Genomic DNA, 18,745 nt, shown 5'->3' with positions numbered 1-18,745 from the left:
CAGGGAGGTCCACCATCCTCATTTTACAGGAGAGGAGGCCAAGTGCACACACTTGATACCCATTATGTGGCAGAGGAGGGGATGCGAGTCCATCAGCACAGGCCAGGCTGACTCCTGCTCCTACCAGTGTGGCCTTGGCCCTTTGCTCACAGACATTGCCTATGAACAAATGCTTCTCAAATATCCTGAGAAGATCCCCAGATATTTCCTATAAAAACAGATCACATCAACTATGATTCTGCAAATATTTTCTGATAGAAGGAAATGAGACAAAATGATGAGGAAGACAGCACCAGGACTAGAAATAGAAGGCAGGCAGCCCTTATCGGGCCAGTTTTCTTCCTTTGATCCTCATCTCGCGCGTGCCTGTGACACTGAGTACAAAAACCCCAGGGACAATTCTCTTTTGAGGGGGACTCTTATCTGAGACCATGAAATTCCCAAGGTTGCCAAGACCCTCACCAAGAACATGCTCTCTTTCAACATTCAAGGAGAGCTTCCTGGTGGCAAAATGAAAGGTCAGCTTGTAATAGAAGTTTTTCTCTGCTCATTCACTGCTAAAAATCTACCAGATTGAAAACAGATTTTGACTGTGTTTGCAAATTGAAAACCAGTTCAGCAAATGGGCCCCCTTTCACACTTGTTCCATAGGAATTCATTGTCCAGCATTATGTTAAAGATCAGAGCCAAGTGTCAAGTCAGGAGCAAGGAGTGGTGGAGGGTGTCTGCCATGCGGCTTCAGATCCAGCCATGCAGCACTAATGTCCTGGCTCCCTCACCAACTAGCCTAGTGTCCTTGGGGTGGGCAAGTCACCTCTGCTTATCCATAGGATCCTTCATATATCTATGCTTCAAACCACTATTTAGAGTTTTCAAAAAGAAAACATGTATTGAGCATCAATTAACTCGTAGAAAACTCCCAACTATATTGGTTTCCAGTTTAAGGAATACACCCCAATTGCCTCATTTGCTTCCCAAGAATTATTGCTTATTGACAGCAATAAATATGTGGACTTTAATAAAATGGAAACAACTGCAAAAGTATATCTTAGGCAACCACCAGGTAATATAATACACCCTTTTCTGTATTTTTTAACCTTAACAAAAATATTTGAGATAAGGTCTTGCTAATGGCCCAGACTGTCTGCAAACTCCTGATCCCGCTGCATCAGCTTCCTAAGTAGCTGGGGTTAGAGGTATTTATCACAGTGCCCTGATGTTATTTTTTGCTCTGAAAACCAAAAATAATAAGAAAAATAATTTCAATTGAAAAATATATTTCTAAAATTCAGTAACTGTTTCATGTATGAACTGAAATTTATATTTATCACACAAAATATTACTCCTTATAGTTTTCACTGTCTTAAATTTCAAACACCACCACACACTCCAAATGGTCACCTAGAATGACTGAGCTGAAATCATTTATATTCTGTTTCTTCACCTTTATAATACTGTGCTCAGGGTTGAATTTAATCTATTGCTTAAAAAGTCCCACCAGGGCTTGAGATGTGAGCTGTATATAATGTATATGTAATTATAACATATATGTAATACAGGTGCAACATCCTGAAAAAATTTCACTGTGAAATATCATAAATACATGTACAAGGTATAAAGTAGAAATTTATTTTTAAAAAATAATAAAATGACTACTTATTTGTCATGGTTTAGAGCAAGAATGTCCCCAAAGGCCTTGTGTGCTCACAGGTGGGGCTTGTGGAAGGTAACTGGGTCGTGGGGAAGCCTTACTCCTTAGTGGAATCATCTTCGGGGCGAGCTTAGCAGCTGAGTGTGCGGTTGGAAGGAGGGGGTCTAGCCGAAGTGGCAGGTCACAGGGGAGGGGGAGGGAGGGTGTATCTTCCTCACTGGTTCCTCCCTTTTCTATCTGCTTCCAGGCCACCATGAAGCAGACAGCTTTTCCTCTGCTATGGCCCTCCACCATGCCGTTCTGTCTTGAAATCAGCCAACCACGAACAGTAACTGTGAGCCAATATAAACCTCTCCTCCTTTAAATTGTGGGTGTTGGGTATTTGTCCCAGAAAGAAGAAAAGTGACTAATAAGATACCATGTGCCCATCATTCAGTAAAAAAGAGAAAATAGTATAAATAATTTTGAGATTCCCCTGTGTGCCTCCACCACTTAGCATTTCTTATTTCTCCACTCTACCCACTTGAGCTACTGTTTGTAATTTTACTATTTAACCAAATACAAAAGAATTTCTAAATAACATATTGCTTAATTTTGCCTGATTTTGAACTTTATACAAATGGGATCATGACCTGTTCTATAACATGTTTATTTTTTTTCCTTGTGTATTGTTTGAATTGCAACCTTGCTAAATAATATAGGTGATTGAGCACAGACACACTTTATGTAATTCTACTGACTATAACATGCTTTCTTTCCAGCCCAGAGCCAAAGACCATGCCCAGGTTATTTCAGATGTTTGTGTGTATGATAAGATGAATGTGTCTGAGCACTTGCTCAATGGCTTCTCTAGTCTTTAATAGATGCCGTGTAATGGAACTGCTGAGTCATAAAATATGTATGAGCTCAATTTGAACAGGCCCATTTTTCTATGGTGCTGGTTGTTATTTTCTTAGTTTTTAGAAGTCTTTCATATACTCATGATTCTAATGCTTTTTTGGAATATGTTGCAAATATCTTCTCCCAGTTTGTGGCTTCTTTTCACTTTTTAGTATCTTCATGAGCAGAAGTTCTTAATTTGATTAATGTAGGTGAACTGAGTTTTAATATTTTATTTAACTTACTATTGATTTAAATCAATAGTAAAGCTGCTAAATAGCATTACCTTTTTCCCCATATGCTACAAGGCCTTTTTACACATTAACTAATCCGCCCCTTCTCAATTTGCATGAATTTATTTTCCAGTATTCATTAGTCTTTGTGTGCACACGCCTGTATGTATGTGTGTGTGGGGGGGTATGGGGGATTAACTCAGGATTGCCCTACCTCTGAGATACATCCCTAACCCTTTTTATTTTTTATTTTGATAAATTGCCCAGGCAAAACACAAGCTTATGTTCCCTCCTGTCTTAGACTTTGTTTTATATTAACTCCCCATGTTGAGAGTCAGTTTTGCTTTATACTGTCCATGACTGTTTAATCCATGCTTACTGTATTCTTTATTAACCATTCCTTTTAGCTCTCAGACTTTCCTTGTGGAATAATTTTTCTTCTTTCTGAAATATATTCTGTAGAAAATGCTTTGGTAAAGATAGGTTAATAATACATTCCTTTCCTGTTTTGTACAGTAATTTTGCTCTTGTTGAAAGGTAGTTTGACTACATGTAGAATTCTGAGTTATTCTTTCTAAAACACTTTGAAGAGTTTCCATTGAATTTCAGCTTACATTTTTACATAGATGTCATTTGTCAATTATTTTTCACATGGAAAAATATGTCTTTTTTCTCTAGTTGTCTCAAAAATCTTCTTTATATGTTCTACAATTTGACACCATTGTAGCTAAATATGAACTTATCATTTCATTTTGCCTAGAATTTGTTTGTATTTTAGAATCTGAGGACTGATGCTTTTAATCAACTCTAGAAAATTGTCAACTATTATATCTTTAAATTGAGAACGAAATAATAGACAAAATGGGGAAGGCAATTCTTTCCCATTCTCTGTATTATTTCCATCTCAAAGATTTGGTGTTAGAATTTCTCTTTTCTACACATCTTTTAACCGTTTTCGTATTATGTTTCTGCCATTGCATGCTATGCTTTGAATAGTTTCATCTGCTCTATCTTCTCCTTTATCAACTCTCTTCAGCTATGCCAAAATCTACTGTTTAATGTTTCTATTAATTTTCTAACTTCAGTTATTACAGTTTTCATTTCTAGAGATCCTATTTGTTGCCTTATCAAAACTTTCAGTCTTTCTTGAGAAAACTTCATTTTCCATCATTAAATATACTGCAAACATCCTTGTATTTCTTTAAAACTATTAAATATCTGTAATTGTACATATTTATCAGTTATCACCTGTAAAGATTGAAATTTCTTATGGTCTGATCTAATTATTGTTATATAATGTGAATATAATTCCAAATTTCCCATCTCTATGGGCTAGATTCTGCTGTTTGTGCTTTCTGCTGACTTTTACTCATGATGTTTTGTTTCTTTGTGTTTCTAGTGATTTCTGTTCTCTGAAAAAAATTTGAGGTCCATATTTAAAAGTGTGTTCCTCCAAAACCAGTATTTAGATTCATCAAAAACTGAAAAGATATACCATCTGATCCAGCTATGTCACTCCTGAGTATATTCCTGAAAGAATTAAAGACAGCATACTAAATACATGTACACCCATATTTATAGTGTCTCAATTCACAGTAGCTAAGCTGTGGAAACAGCCTAATTGACCATCAACAGATGAATGGATAAAGAAAAGATGGAATATATAAGATATCTTATATATTTTGGCCAAAAAGTACAAAATAATGTCATTTAAAAAAAAAAAAGGATGGAACTAAAGACCATCATGTTCAGAAAAATAAGCCAGTTTCAGAAAGTTAATATTACATATTTTCTCTTATATAAGCACTCTATAAATGAATAAATAACAGGAAACTAGAGTGTAGAATTTTAGAGGAGAGGAAGTGGTGGATAACAGTGATGAGAACAATCAAAATATACATGTGCTGGGGATTTAGCTTAGTGGTTCTGCCACCTGCAAGTGCAAGGTCCCGAGTTTGATCCCCGGTACAAAACAAAACAAAAATATATATATGTGTGTGTATATATATATGTATGTATTAGTATATACCAAAACAAACCTCATTATTCTATATTATTAATATGTACAAAATATTTATTATTATTTTATTTAAAAATAAAATGTATTTCTCTTAAGAGGAGATGGGTTGCTTCTGCCAGGTACCTAAGGTACTGGAGAAACTGTTCACTTGGTTGGAGTTTGGGGTCAACAGAGGGTTTGGTGAGACACTTTAGCAAGCGGGAATTTTGAATTTTGAATTAGAAATTACTTACAGAGACTTTTTCTGCTTCCCTCACCAGCTCTCTTACTAGTCAAAGACCAAACAATCATTTCTATCATCTCCCCCTTGAAAGCCTATGCCCCATTCCTGCCACCCACTTTACCCATGCTCCCCAGGAGTCCCTGAACTGATCACCCTGGCTAGTCAGTTTGCCCCTTGACTTCATATCCAAGTGGATGTGGGCTAGAAACAGAACTCTTAGCTGCCTTTTGCTCGTTAGGAAATAAATGTAGATTATTAAACTCTACGAACTCAGGAGGTACCAATGCGAAATGATTTTACCTTTCTCTCATTATTGCCCTCAAACCTGAAAAGTCAGTTCTCTTTGCCTATTATTTAACAGCATTGAAGGGAGACCCTTCAGCTTTCTGGTGAATTACAATGAGTCCAGTTTAAATTTAATTCCCATTTTAGCTCCATAAGTTCTTTTCCTCTGCCAGTCTTGTTCCAAGAAGCTTGTAGTATTTGAACAGGTGGATTCTGCTCCTTCATTTCTTTTCTCCTCATCTGTTCTCCTTCAATCTCCATGGAGATTTCATTCTTGCTCTTGCAAGGGTCATAAGAATCCTGGTGTCCAGTGCTCCATGTTTTCCCCTTCAGGCATCAGTACTGTGCTGCTTGTCATCCTCTTTGCTCAAGAAGCACATGTCCATCTCAGTTCACACATATCTATCAACTCCAAGGATCACCTGACAGACTGCCCATGAACTCTTCCATGTTTTCCTCCTTGGAAGCAGAATTAAGCAGGAGCAATGGATTCAACAGCTCAGCAAGGATCTAGTTAAGGTGAGGGGTCAACACCTTCTTGTGGCATCCCTGATCACTGCTAGTGTTTCTCTTATGGCTCTTCTCGCTTGGCTTTGTAGGAGGAACTACCTGGATTTTGTAAGTGTTCTTCAGCAAAGCCTAGAGATAGCAAATACCATGGTTTAAAAATGGCCTGTCCCCACCAATACTCATTCTGAGTCTTCATTCCTCATTGCAGCAGTGTTTTGAGGCCTGACCTTTTGGGAGGGCTTTGGATCATGAAAGTGGAATTCTCAGGAATAGATCGATGCCTTTTTCATGGTAATAGTTCAGTTATGGTGTGAGTTTGGCCTCCTTTCTTTCTTCCCCACATACCCACTTGCCCTTGTTTTTCATCATGAGGTAAAGCAAAACAAGGCCCTCAGCAGAAGCTGAACAGATACCAGAAACATGCTCTTGGACTTCTCAGCTTCCAGAACTGTGAGCCAAAATAAATCTTTCTTTATCAGTTACCTGACTTCAAGTATTCTGTTATGGCCACAGAAAATCGACTAAGACAGTGACTTCTTAAACCTCACCATACCCCAGAAGTTTCCTTATATGTTATGACATAGGAGGGAATCTTTATTTCATTTTTATTTTTTTGGTATCGGGGATTGAACTCAGGACACTGTGCTTGTGAGGCAGGCAGTGGAACCACAGAGCTAAATCCCCAGCCCTAGGTGGGAATAGTTTAGATAATATTGATGGTAAACAAATGTTATTGATAAGCTTAACAGATGTTCCTGTTACCATTAATTCTCAGAAAAAAATAACACTTTAGGGATATATATCTGAAAAATATGTAGGGTAGAGCCTTACAGATGATCTTGAGCCAAGGATACTATTCTTGAATGTAGAAAATCATGTCTTAGACTCAAAAAGCTAGGTTAGGTGTTGTAATCCAAGTTTAATATGAAAAAGTTCACGTTTGTTCTGGCTTCAACTAAAGTAGAATTAGGCTTTGTTTTTCAAAACATGTCTTATTAAAGTAAAAAAGCAATATGGATAACGTCAGGATAACGTCTAAATTTAGAACATAAATTTTATATGTATAAATACATGCCATAAATATTTTAACATATCAGTAAAAATGTTTTGTGTTTCTGTAATATAACTACGCAAGGACCTAAGCTGAAAATTAGTGGTCTCCACGTTCACAGGTTGAATAGATGTCCTGTTAGCAACATGATCTTGCTGGTGTCCCCCTGCAACACAGCCAGACATGTTAGTGCACAGAATTCAGCACTACAGCAGTTAACTCAATGATACCAACCATCACTGTTGCTCTTCCGTCACCTCTTGTTATAGGGTCTGGTGCCCACTCTGGTCTCCTAATTATTTGTTTAGAAAAGACGCAGTGACCCAGGGCTGGTTACAATAAATCTGAATTTTATACTCTTCTCAAATTTTATCTTACTCCAAAGCACAATTTTTTGGTAAAAGTGTTTAGAAATAAATATTAAAACAGAATTAGCAGATTATATGGTGTACTTTCACTTTTAACAAAAGAGCTGTCTTTTCTTCCCTTCATAACACTTAGCATTTCTTCTCAAAGAGGGTAAAAATCAAATGAGGAAAAGTGTGGAAAAATGAATGAATGTGACACGTAGCATAAGATTTTAATGACACAAAGGCCAAGAACATCCGAGTTATGCCTTGTGCTTTCACAGTTACAACCTGACAGCATTTCAGAATGTTGTTACTAAAACGAAACTCATGAGGAGAGAGTTAAAATGCACACATTTAAAGGAAATATACTATGGGAGAGTTATATTTGTTAAGGCAACCAGCATAATCAATATATAATTAAGCATCATCTTTTTCAGAATTGGCCCTGCAGAATCTACACTCTTTCAATTAATATTGACTGTGCTACAAATATTTTTGGAAATCCTCATTAAAAATAAACTGATGAACTAGTTCATAAGGACAACAATAATAGTAGCTTCGTTTACCCAGAGTCACACTTTATTTGAAACAAAATTGGGCATTTTTCCCTCTTGGATTACAGACCCTATTCATCAAGCTGACTTCAAATTACTTTTGGTGAAACAAAAAAGGGAAAGTTACTTTTTTGTTGTAAAATATTATATATACTGGAAAGTGCTTAAAACAAATAGGCATAGTCCATTCTTTTAAAATTCTTGTTTCTATAATTTACAATTTACATTTATAATTACATTTATAATTTACATTTTTCAACACTCCAGTAGTCCTTTACCATATTGTTCCAATAATAATATACTCTGTGCTCCTTAGAGACAAACAGTAATCACTTCCCATCATAAATTTGTTTAGTATCATTGCTGCTTCAGCATCATTTTTAGGCTTCACATAAGTTACTGAAGTTGAAACCCAGTTGTACTCATCCATCACCTCTGGTGTAGTTTAAGAGTCCCTCACCCTGTATGGTTCTTTGCTAATTTCTCACCTCAGTGACCCAATACATTCTAGAGCTGTGATCAAGGTAAAGCCTAATTTTCTTTAAACTAGCCAATCTACCAACCTCACAGGAATGTCTCAGGAATAATTCCTATGAACCTTAATAAAGCCATAGTCCCACAGGTCCTATTTCTGTGTTGCTCTCACTTTCATTCACTCCCCATTGGTTGAGTTTCCTGTTGTTTTTGAACTTCCTGTTGGCCTCCTGGCACCTCCCCTAACCTTCCTAGGACCCATGAATAATAAATTTCTGTTTCATGCATTTTTACATCTTTCCATTCCATCTCATCTAACATACCCAAACCTAACTTTCATCCCTGTCAGGGCTGTCCTAGAGAGCGGTCATCTTTGGCTATGGGCACTCTCAAGATAGCTCCTGACCAAATTACAAATAAACCAACAGCAAAAATCATAAAGCTATCATGTTTTTCCCGACACTTTTATCTCCTAAACATATACCCCTAAGTCCTATTGTTCACAGATCTTGTTATTTGAATTTTATGTAAGTGGAATTCTACTGTTTATACCTTTCAGCTTCTGCCACCTTTTGTTCAACATATTGTTTATGAGGTACACCTAAGGCAGGGGTACCCAGAGAATGACTTGCCACCTGTTTTGTAAACACAGATTTGTAGGAAGTCGCACCCACTCATGTATACATTATCTGCAGCTGCTTTTGTATTATAGTTGCGGAGTTGAATAATTGTAACAGATCATGTGGCTTGAAAAACCTAAAGTATCTGCCAGGTGACCTTTAAAAAAAAAGTTTGCCAGCCTCTGACTTACTAATTTGCTTATATTTTGTTTTAAATTTTTGCATTTATTTTCATGAGAGACACTGGACTGTAGTTTTCTTGTAATATTTTGGTTTGTTTTTACTATCAGTGTAATTTCATCTTCATTAAGTGTTGAGTATTCCTATCTTCTTGATGGAGAATTGGTATTATTTTTTCCTTGAATTTCTTAACACATATCACCTAGATAGGCAACTGGACTATAGTTTTGTTTGTGGAGAATTTTGAAATTATGAATGTAATTCCTTTAAAATATATAGTTATGTACAAGTAAAAATTCTTAATGTTAATTTTGTTTCAAATAATTTATATAGTTAAATTGTTAAACTTTTAGCATAAAGTTAATTTTTTATGTATAAAAATTTACATTAACAGTTTTTTAATCTATTGTCTTTTAACTTCTGTTTTTCAAGAAAAGTCAGTTGTTAGTTTAACTGTTGTTCTTGTGAAATTAGATATTTCTTTTTTTCTTCCTACTGTCTTTTCAATTTTTTTCTTTGTCTTTGGTTTTCTGTAATTTTTCTGAGGTATCTAGGTGTGTATTTTTCCTTGAGTTTTGACCTCCCTGACCTTGTGGGTTGGTGTCTTTAATTAGTTTTGGGGTCTCCTTAATTTCTCTTCAAATATTATACTTCTTATTCCTTCTCTGTTTTATATATAAGGCTCCACTTAACCTTTACAGGTATACTATGTTCTTTCACCTTTCTTCTTCATTTTTCATCCTTTTGATTCTATCTTTATTCTGGATTCTTTTTTTCTGAATTATCTTGCTGTGAAAACAGTTTATTTCAGACATATTTTATATGTTCTTAAAATTGTATCCTGAGGTCTTAATCTTGGTTATGAAATCTATTTAGTTCTAGGATTTCCATTACAAATCTTCTATGAGTTTTAAAAATAGTTTACAGTTCTCTGCTGAAATCTTTATTTTTTCCTCTATCTGCTTGAGTTATTTTAAATTCAGTGTCTGATAATTTTAATATCTGGTGGTCTACTAAATTTGTTTCTTTACCTGTTGTTTCTACTAGTTCCAATTTGTGTTAACTTATCTCTTTACGTGTCTGGTTCTACTTGATTATGTACTGTCTTTATAGAAATTCATTGGTAAAAATAATTTAATGACTATAATAAATTGTTTTCCTGCACAAAGCATTTTTATTTGCTTCATCCAACTGCCCAAGGGTACTAAAGAGTCTTGGATCACTTCTTACTAATGTTATGAATTTAGATTTTTCTGATGTATCCCAATGCTAGCAGCTGGCCTTCAGTATATAATTGTAATCTACAGTGTACAGTCTTCACCCTCACTCCTAGGTCATAGCCTTCACAGTCTCAACCCAAAGTGTGAATTCATCAGGGCCTCCATTGTCAGTGGTCCTCAGACTGCAGTTTCTTTCACCTTCATTCCATGACGTTGTCAAAAGCCCTGCTTTGCTTGGCAGTTACTTTTCTGGATTGTCAAATATCCCCAGGGCAAAAATAGCCCCCAAATATGGCACTATATCTGTGGATTTTCATATTATCATGAATCTTATTCCAGTCTTTATTCTCTTGTTAATTCTCCGTTGACCTCAGGTTGATTTTTTTCCCATCTTTTATAGTCGTTCTCACTTAGAAACTTAGTTTGAATAGGATAGTCCACTCTTCCCACTGCGGTAATCTCCAAATCAATTTTGACTATATATGTATCTATATATCTATATCTATATATCCTATCTATAGACAGACTATATACATGAATATAGGCTATATATTTATAAATATAGACTATATAGTTTATATAGTCTCTGTCTCTGAGGTTGCATATATATAGTTTGCACATATGTATAGATATGCAAATATGGGTATAAATTTGAATTTATGGCTTTGATTTTAGATAAGTATTAGAAGTCTTAAAATTTCTTATGAAAGAAAATATGGAAATATTCCAGTGGAGGCATTGTTGAAATAAATATGCCTCTTATCAAAGTGAATATTTGATTTTATATAAATATGTATCAATTCTGGCATGCTAATTAAAAATAAATTATATATTATATACTAGTAATTGAATTAATTTCTCACAAAAGTGAGAATAATATGATTACTTAGGATATTGAAAGATATCTTAAATGATATTAAGACCCAGACAAATGAAATTTGTATTATAACATCATTAAGCAATTTAAACTGACTACTCATTTAATAATTATGTAAGCTCACATGAGTAAAATTTGTTTTCAAAATTAAATATGATTTATATTTTTCTACTAAATCCTTGGAAGAAAACTATTTGTAAACTTTTCCTCATTTCTTTTTCCAATTAATAACACCTCAATTCTCTAAAAAAAATCATTTTGTTACTTCCTTCACTATAATCTGTTTAGTGCTTTTTTGGCAATGTACTAGTTTTCTCCAACTAGCATGACAAATCATCACAAATCTTGTGGCTTGAAACAACAGAAATTTATTATCTCACAATTTTAGAAGTCAAAATTCATTTCACTAGGCCAAAATGAAGGTGTCAGTAAGGCTACACTTCTTGAGGTTCTAGGGAATCTTCTGGGGCTGCTAGCATTCCTTGGCTTGTGGCCACATCTTTACAGTGTCTGTCTCTGAGGTTGCATAGCTCTTTTTTTTGGTACCGGGGATCAAACTCAGGACCTTGAACTTGCCAGGCAGGTGCTGTGCCATTGATTGCATTTAGGGTCCACATCAATAATCAGGGTAATCTCATCTCAAGATCCTAAACTTCATCCCACATACAAAGACACCTTTTCAATACGAGATAATATTTACAGGTTTAAAGAAATAGGACCTGGTATCTTGGGGTATTACTTGGCCTATTGAAGGTATCCCATAAATTATCTGTACTTTGATTTGTTTTCTCAGTTCCTTTTCCTTTCAGTGTATAGTAGTAGAAGGAGAATAAAAAAGGTAAGAATGTTGCCTAATTTGGGGAAGTTCTCAGTTTTTTCAACCTGGTTTTGTTTTCTGATCTGGGAGTATCACACCGTGAGGGAAAACCAGTGGTCTGGTTAACCCAAGGGGAGCCATCTAAAGAAGTTGAGGCAGTGCATGTGTATTGACTGGACTGAGGTGGCAGCGATGGACGTCTTGGACCGAGTTATAAAGCCGAAAACAAAAAGGGCCAAGAGATTCCTTGAGAAAAGAGAACTGAAACTTAGTGAAAATAATAAAAATGCTATGCTGATCAAAGGGGGAAATGCAAATGCAACAGTGACACAAGTACTGAAAGACGTGTATGCACTGAAAAAACCATATGGAGTTCTGTATAAAAAGAAAAATATTACAAGACCATTTGAGGATCAGCCATCACTGGAGTTCTTTTCAAAGAAGTCAGATTGTTCTTTATGCATGTTTGGATCCCATAATAAGAAGCGGCCCAATAACCTAGTACTAGGTCATATGACTACCATGTGCTGGATATGATTGAATTAGGTATTGAGAAATTTGTGTCTCTAAAAGATATTAAGAACAGTAAATGTCCTGAGGGAACAAAACCCATGTTAATATTTGCTGGTGATGATTTTGACACCACAGAAGACTACAAAAGACTAAAAAGTGTTCTTATTGATTTCTTCAGAGGTCCCACAGTAGCAAATATCCACCTGGCTGGGTTAGAGTATGTTCTGCACTTCACCACTCTGAAGGGGAAGGTTTACTTCGAAGATATAAGTTGCTGTTAAAGAAATCTGGTTGCAGAACACCACAGATTGAGTTAGAAGAGATGGGACCTTCATTGGATCTGGTTCTGAGGAGGACACACCTGGCCTCAGATGACGTTTATAAGTTACCTATGAAAATGCCAAAAGCTCTCAAGCCAAAGAAGAAGAAAAATATGTCCCATGATACTTTTGGTACAACTTATGGAAGGATTCATATGCAGAAACAAGACGTAAGCAAAGTACAAACAAGGAAAATGAAGGGATTGAAGAAGCGACCTGCAGAGAGGATAACAACAACCAGGAGAAAAAGTAAAAGAGAATTAGAAAAATTAATGGAACTTAGCCAACAACTAGAGTTTTATTGTCATCTATTTACTATGGGAATCATCAAGCTTCAATACAATTCAATTTCTTCTTTTGTTTTTGTTTTTGTTTTTTCTGGTACCAGGGATTGGTACTTGTGCTTGCCAGGCAGGAGCTACATCCCTGGCCCTAATACAATTCAATTTCTTAAAAGACTTCATTGTACATTTTTATAACACAATAACTTTACTCTCTATTATTGTAAGCAGTAATGTACCAGTTTTTAAAGAAGCTAGTTACTTGCTGTCAGAAAAAAAAAGAAGTTGAAAGCATGACCTTCAGACAGTAATGTGGTATACACCCAACCTATGAAGAGTCACAGAAGGTCAGCATTAACTACAAATAATGTTTAATCCAGATGAGGAGACTGAGACCCATGTGGCTGGTGACCAGCTCAAAGTCACAGCTACCAGATCAAGCACACAGTAACCAGCTCAAGATCACATGGACAGTTTGTAGCTTGTACTCTTTCTCCCAAATTGTACTGCCAAGAAGCAAAATACTTTTAATGTTTATATCAACATAAAGGCATTAAAAATAAATTTGTGGACTATGAAAAAAGATACAAATATACACATGAAGGAGGTATTGAGCTAGGAAAACTAAAAATGCTTTCCATATACCTGATATATTTTCTGAAAATTATTTGTACAATAAAATTTCATAAAGAAGAGCTAGGTGGATATCATTTTAATCAAATTCATTCCTCTCTTCTTTGTGAGAACTAAGACTAACGAAGTGAAGCAACAGGGAGCAAGGAAGGTTCACTTCATTATAAAGAAGAAGTTTTCAAAGGTCAAAGTTGTCCAAAGATGGAATAAGAGATGATGACATTCATCATTGGAGGTTATGAAAACAGAGGCTGGAGAGCACTTGGCAGGGGTTATACTGATTCCAAATTCAGACAGGCTGTAGAGACAATCTGGGAAGATGCTGAAAATAGAGGTTTCTGAATCCAGGCCCATGAGGATGTCCTGGGATTTATATTTTTAACAAGCTACACAAGTGATTCTCCTGTTCAGGGGGAATGCATCAGACACCTTTAAGGAAGTGTTGCAATTCAAGAATCTATAAATTTCTGCCTGAGGTATGGAAACAGTTTGCAATGGCAGTGAGGAATCCAGACTCTAGTTTTGGTTCTGTCCTTAACAAGCTGTGTGATTTTTCTGCACATTATATCATATCTCTGAGACTCAACTTTCCTGTCTGCAGGAATAAGTGAGCCTAGATATATCTTATGGCTCTCATATGCTAGGAATTTGTGTTTCTAAGAGTGGCCTGGAAGAAATTAATCTTCAAAATCTTTGGAAAATTCTTCAGGACAGTCAGGCGATGGAGAATTATCCTGGAATGACTATCTATGACAGCTGGGCAAGGCTGTGCAATCTGGCTACTTTCCTGCACTTGGCAGGAGTTCATCCCAGGATGTGTCTGTCATGCACAGGGCAGGTGGGAAGGGCACAGGGCTGGCAGATTAAGAGTTGGAAACTCAAAAACTTCACCATCTTAGCTCCAACTGTCATGTTTGTTCCCTACTCATTATTCAGATGGGAGGGTCTGTGAAAGCTGATCTGCAGTCTCAGAAGGGAAGTGATAGGGTAATTGTGAGGTGCCCTTTCTGTGGACACCTTGCTAAGCAGCCTCAGAAAGGTAAGATGGTTTTGCATGGATTTGCATTTCTTATGAATGAGCCTTCTTCCATAAAAGTCAGGGAGTTGGGTTTGATCTAATACTGAGCCTCACCACTTAGAGCTCTTAATTTTTCACCTCTTGAAGGGAAGACTTTTAATGTCTATTTCTTTTCAGTTATCTTGTAAATATATCCACACCCTATCTCAGTACCTTTCCTCCCTGGGCTGGCCATCCAAAACCCAACATGTCCAACCCACAGGTGGGCCAGTGAGGATTCCTTCATTGTCACCATCCCAGAAATATCTCTGACTCCAACTGTAAGTTCCTGATACAGAGTGAAGATGTTTTCCTTTACATGTCAATAGAGACATTTTAAACTCAAAATCCTAGAACAGTGGTGGCGAACCTATGGCATACCTGCTGCAGTAGGCTATTTGTATTATTAAAAAACTCTAAAAGGTTTGCCATCACTATCCTAGAAGGAGGGGTTCAGTGGCTTAATATATATCTCCTAGCTAGGTAGAGGATGAACTAATATACAGCTTAGTTGTAAAACTCGTGGTACTCAGTCAGGTCCTTAGAGTCCCCTGCCACTTAGTCCCAGATGACTTCCAAATTCACACTTTTTAAAAAGATGTTTTCTAGGACACCAATCTATCTCTTATAACTGTACTATCCTGAACAGTACACTTACTGCCCCTTTAAAACCTCAAAATCAGCAGGATGGAGACTGATCTTGTGTTTTCTCCTCCTCAAAACATAATTTCCTCAAGTGCTCATACTATGTAAAGGAACCTTCTTTACCTAATATGGCTTAGATCAATGCAGGTTATCTTTATTGGTATTGAATATATTTATTTAAATTTATCATTAATTTTTATTAAATAGCCTTAACAAATATTTAACCCATTAAGTTAGACCAGAGATTTGTAGACCAGAAAGACAAAGAAGAGAAAAACATAAGAAGAAGTTCAACTTAGATAATCCAAATAAGTGCTTTTAGTTCAGCATGTATATGGAGTTTACCAGATAAATGGATTTGTGGGATGGAAGGTCACAAAATGCTTACTTCATGTGTCACTGTTCATCTGTTAGGAACCAATGCCTTAGCAAGGTTGTGAACAAAGGCACCACAAAAATTTCGTAAAAGGGACTTATCTGAAAGAATATCACCCATTTTATGTCACTTAGTGCCACAGATCCCCTTGAAGATATCTATGAACTCTAGAAAACTTCACTTCAACCCTTTGATTTGCTTATAACTATGTCTTCCCTCTTATCACTACCTTCATTCTTCACAAATTCTTTCTTTTAAATCCATATTTCTAGGCCTATGGGGTTTTTTTTTCCTTTACAGTATTCCAATTTTAACTGTTTTGCTTTTGTTTTCTTTTGGTAAACACAGATTCTCCTTCATTTATGATGTGATTACATTCTGATAAATTCCTCATAAGTTGAAAGACTATAGGTCAAAAATGCATTTACTCTTCTTAACCCACCGAACATCTTAGCTTAGCAACATGGTGCCCTGGAAAGCACCAGTTGTTTCTTGTGGTTGACCAGGAGTTGTGGCCTGCTACCACTGCCCAACATTATGAGAAAGGGTTACTAGCCTATCTCTAGCCTAGAAAATGATCAAAGTCCAAAATTTGAAGTACAGTTTCTACAGACTGTGTATCACTTTCACATCATCATCAAGTTGTAAAGTTGGAAAATTCCAAGTTGAACCATTGTCAGTCAGAAACCATTTTCACCCGGAAACCTTCTCCTTATACTCTTAAGCTCTTCAGTTTAGAGTATCTTGCCCAGATTCATTTGCTCCATTACAAAGGAACATGTTTGTACATTCCAGTGTATTCATTTGTTTATTTGGTGTAAGTCACTAACAGTTGCTTCTTATTTTTTTTTGGTACCAGGGATCGAACTCAGGTCCTTGTGCTTGTGCAGCAGGTGGCGAAACCACTGAGCTAAATCCCCGGCCCTTATAGTTGCTTCTTTTTTTGGCTTTTGGATGGTTTGGGTAAGTTGGTGAGATTTTTCAACTCAGTGTAGTAAGTGGACAGCCCAGAAGTGGGCCTTCTAACTGGATGCTTCTTTCTTAGGGCTATTTCCTGCATAATGGGATTATTCTCATCTCTGATTTTCACCATGCTAGTCAGAAAGTGGTGATAAGCAGCTTTCCAGAGCTTGTGATAGCAAGAGTCTTGGACACACTGGGGTCTAAATGTGGGACACACATTTACATGCTCCTTATCAGCAGTCTTTGGGAGTAAATTTTCACCAGGGAATGCTCAGCATCATACAGTTGGTGTCTGTACACTTGGCTTCCTCCACTGAAAGCACTTCAGCTCAGTGTTGTCTAACCAGCAATGCATGAGATAGAGATACTCTGTTGGCTAAACCGTTATTCATTATTGCATCTTTACCTTCAACTTTTTACTGAGAGACAGAGGTTCCTATAAAGAAGAGAATAAGATTCTCTCCAGCTGTTGCTGTTGGAAGGGAAGCTCCAACATTGGTGATAAAATGTCCTAACAGGCTTGAAAGGGTATCTGCTGGGAGATTGGCTGTTTGGCTGATGGTGAGAAAGTCAGATGGAGCCTGCTGTACCACAGAAAAGGCTGCAATAGAGGCTGATTACTCTTCTACGCAGATACTGCCTTCATTGGGACTGTAAGAGTGGCCATATAGTCACAGGCTTCCATCTTAAGTTTGGTACTTGTAGAGCTTGATGATTTGGATTTTTCTCTGTATATAGCTCTCTATCTCTAAGCCAGAAACTTGAGATGGTGAAAAGCAGGAAGAACTTCCTGAAATAATCATCTAGAGGAGGTTGGTTTTTCTCTAAAGAGGCTTGGGGTGGCGAAGAGCTTGGGGATGGTATGTTATTGCTTGCACTCTGGCTGTGGGTCTGAACATACTGCTCCTGGGGTTGACTACTGTTGTGGCTCCATCTGACAGCATTGCAATGAATTTTTTGTTTTAGCTGTGGCTGCTGAGGACTCGCTGCTGCACACTAAAGTCCTGGGTTTTGGCTGGAATTGTTAAATGAATTTCTTGTGTTCCAATTACTGAACTGTGCCAAAACAGGTGCTGGCTGAGCACAAGGATCATCTTCTAACCTGGGCTTTTACTGGTTTTAGGTTCTATATCAATATTAGTCTGAGCTGTTCTGGCAGGGGGTAGGACTTGCTACTACTATGTAGTAAATATCAAGCTAGTGATTGGCCTGAATAATTAAGCAAGTATGTTGGCAAAATGCTTTCTAACTAGATGAAAGTCTGATTGTTACTAGTTTGAGTCTTTCAAGAACTCTATCATATAAGCAATGTTTTTTTCTTAGCTTTCCCCATGTAAGAAATATTGTTTTTCAGTTTTCCCCACTGACAAGAGTTAGTCAGCTTGTCTTGGGTTTTTTCTCAGATATGCTCCTGCATTTACTTGTCATATCCCTAAATTTTGTTGTTACTGTCTCCTGTGTGGGGAGATAATTCTCCATGACTGTCACAAATTATATATCTTGAGACTGAAGCATTGACTACCCTTTTATTGGACTATCTTTCAAAGATAATCCAAGGATGTTTATTTCCCAAGAGAGATTATTATAATAATGACATCCAGCTTAGGGATTATGTCCTTAAAATAGAAATCCTTTACTCTCATTTTACAGTGTTTCAGAAGAGGAAACAATAAGATGAATGTTTTCAATCCATAATATTTTGTTGGATCCCATTTAGAATGAGCTAGCCTAAGACCACATTCAGTTCCCAAGTCCTACCAATTCTAAAGTCTACTTTCTCTTCCAGTGTCTTGAATCCTATTGCTACTATCCTTTTATACTAGTACTTGAAGGAAGAGATCCTGCCATTTAGTAGCTGTGTGACCTGGGACAAATTCCTTAAGCTCTTCAATGAGCAGTCTCCTCTACTGTGAAATAGTGGTAGTAATACTTTCCACCTCACAGTTTTTTGCAAGGATTCAGTGATATGTGACTGTAGCTCAATGGCTTGAGTTGATGCTGTGGTGGATAATA

At 36.6% G+C, this 18,745-nt stretch overlaps 1 protein-coding gene and 1 pseudogene across 18 annotated transcripts in view; one reads left to right on the top strand and one right to left on the bottom strand.

Annotated features, from left to right (window-relative positions):
• Rgs6 (regulator of G protein signaling 6) overlaps nt 1–18,745 on the bottom strand; it is a 596,709-nt gene that overhangs the window by 158,659 nt on the left and 419,305 nt on the right. The window lies entirely within an intron of this gene.
• LOC106007730 (ribosome production factor 2 homolog pseudogene) lies at nt 11,969–17,760 on the top strand (annotated as a pseudogene).

The sequence above is a fragment of the Heterocephalus glaber genome, unplaced genomic scaffold (genome assembly GCF_053883595.1).
Source record: "Heterocephalus glaber isolate CG9 unplaced genomic scaffold, H.glaber_assembly_v1.0 deba00001608, whole genome shotgun sequence".
Taxonomy (NCBI): Eukaryota; Metazoa; Chordata; class Mammalia; order Rodentia; family Bathyergidae; genus Heterocephalus; species Heterocephalus glaber.
Note: the sequence above shows the minus strand (reverse complement) of the source record. Positions and strands in the feature narration are given on the sequence as shown.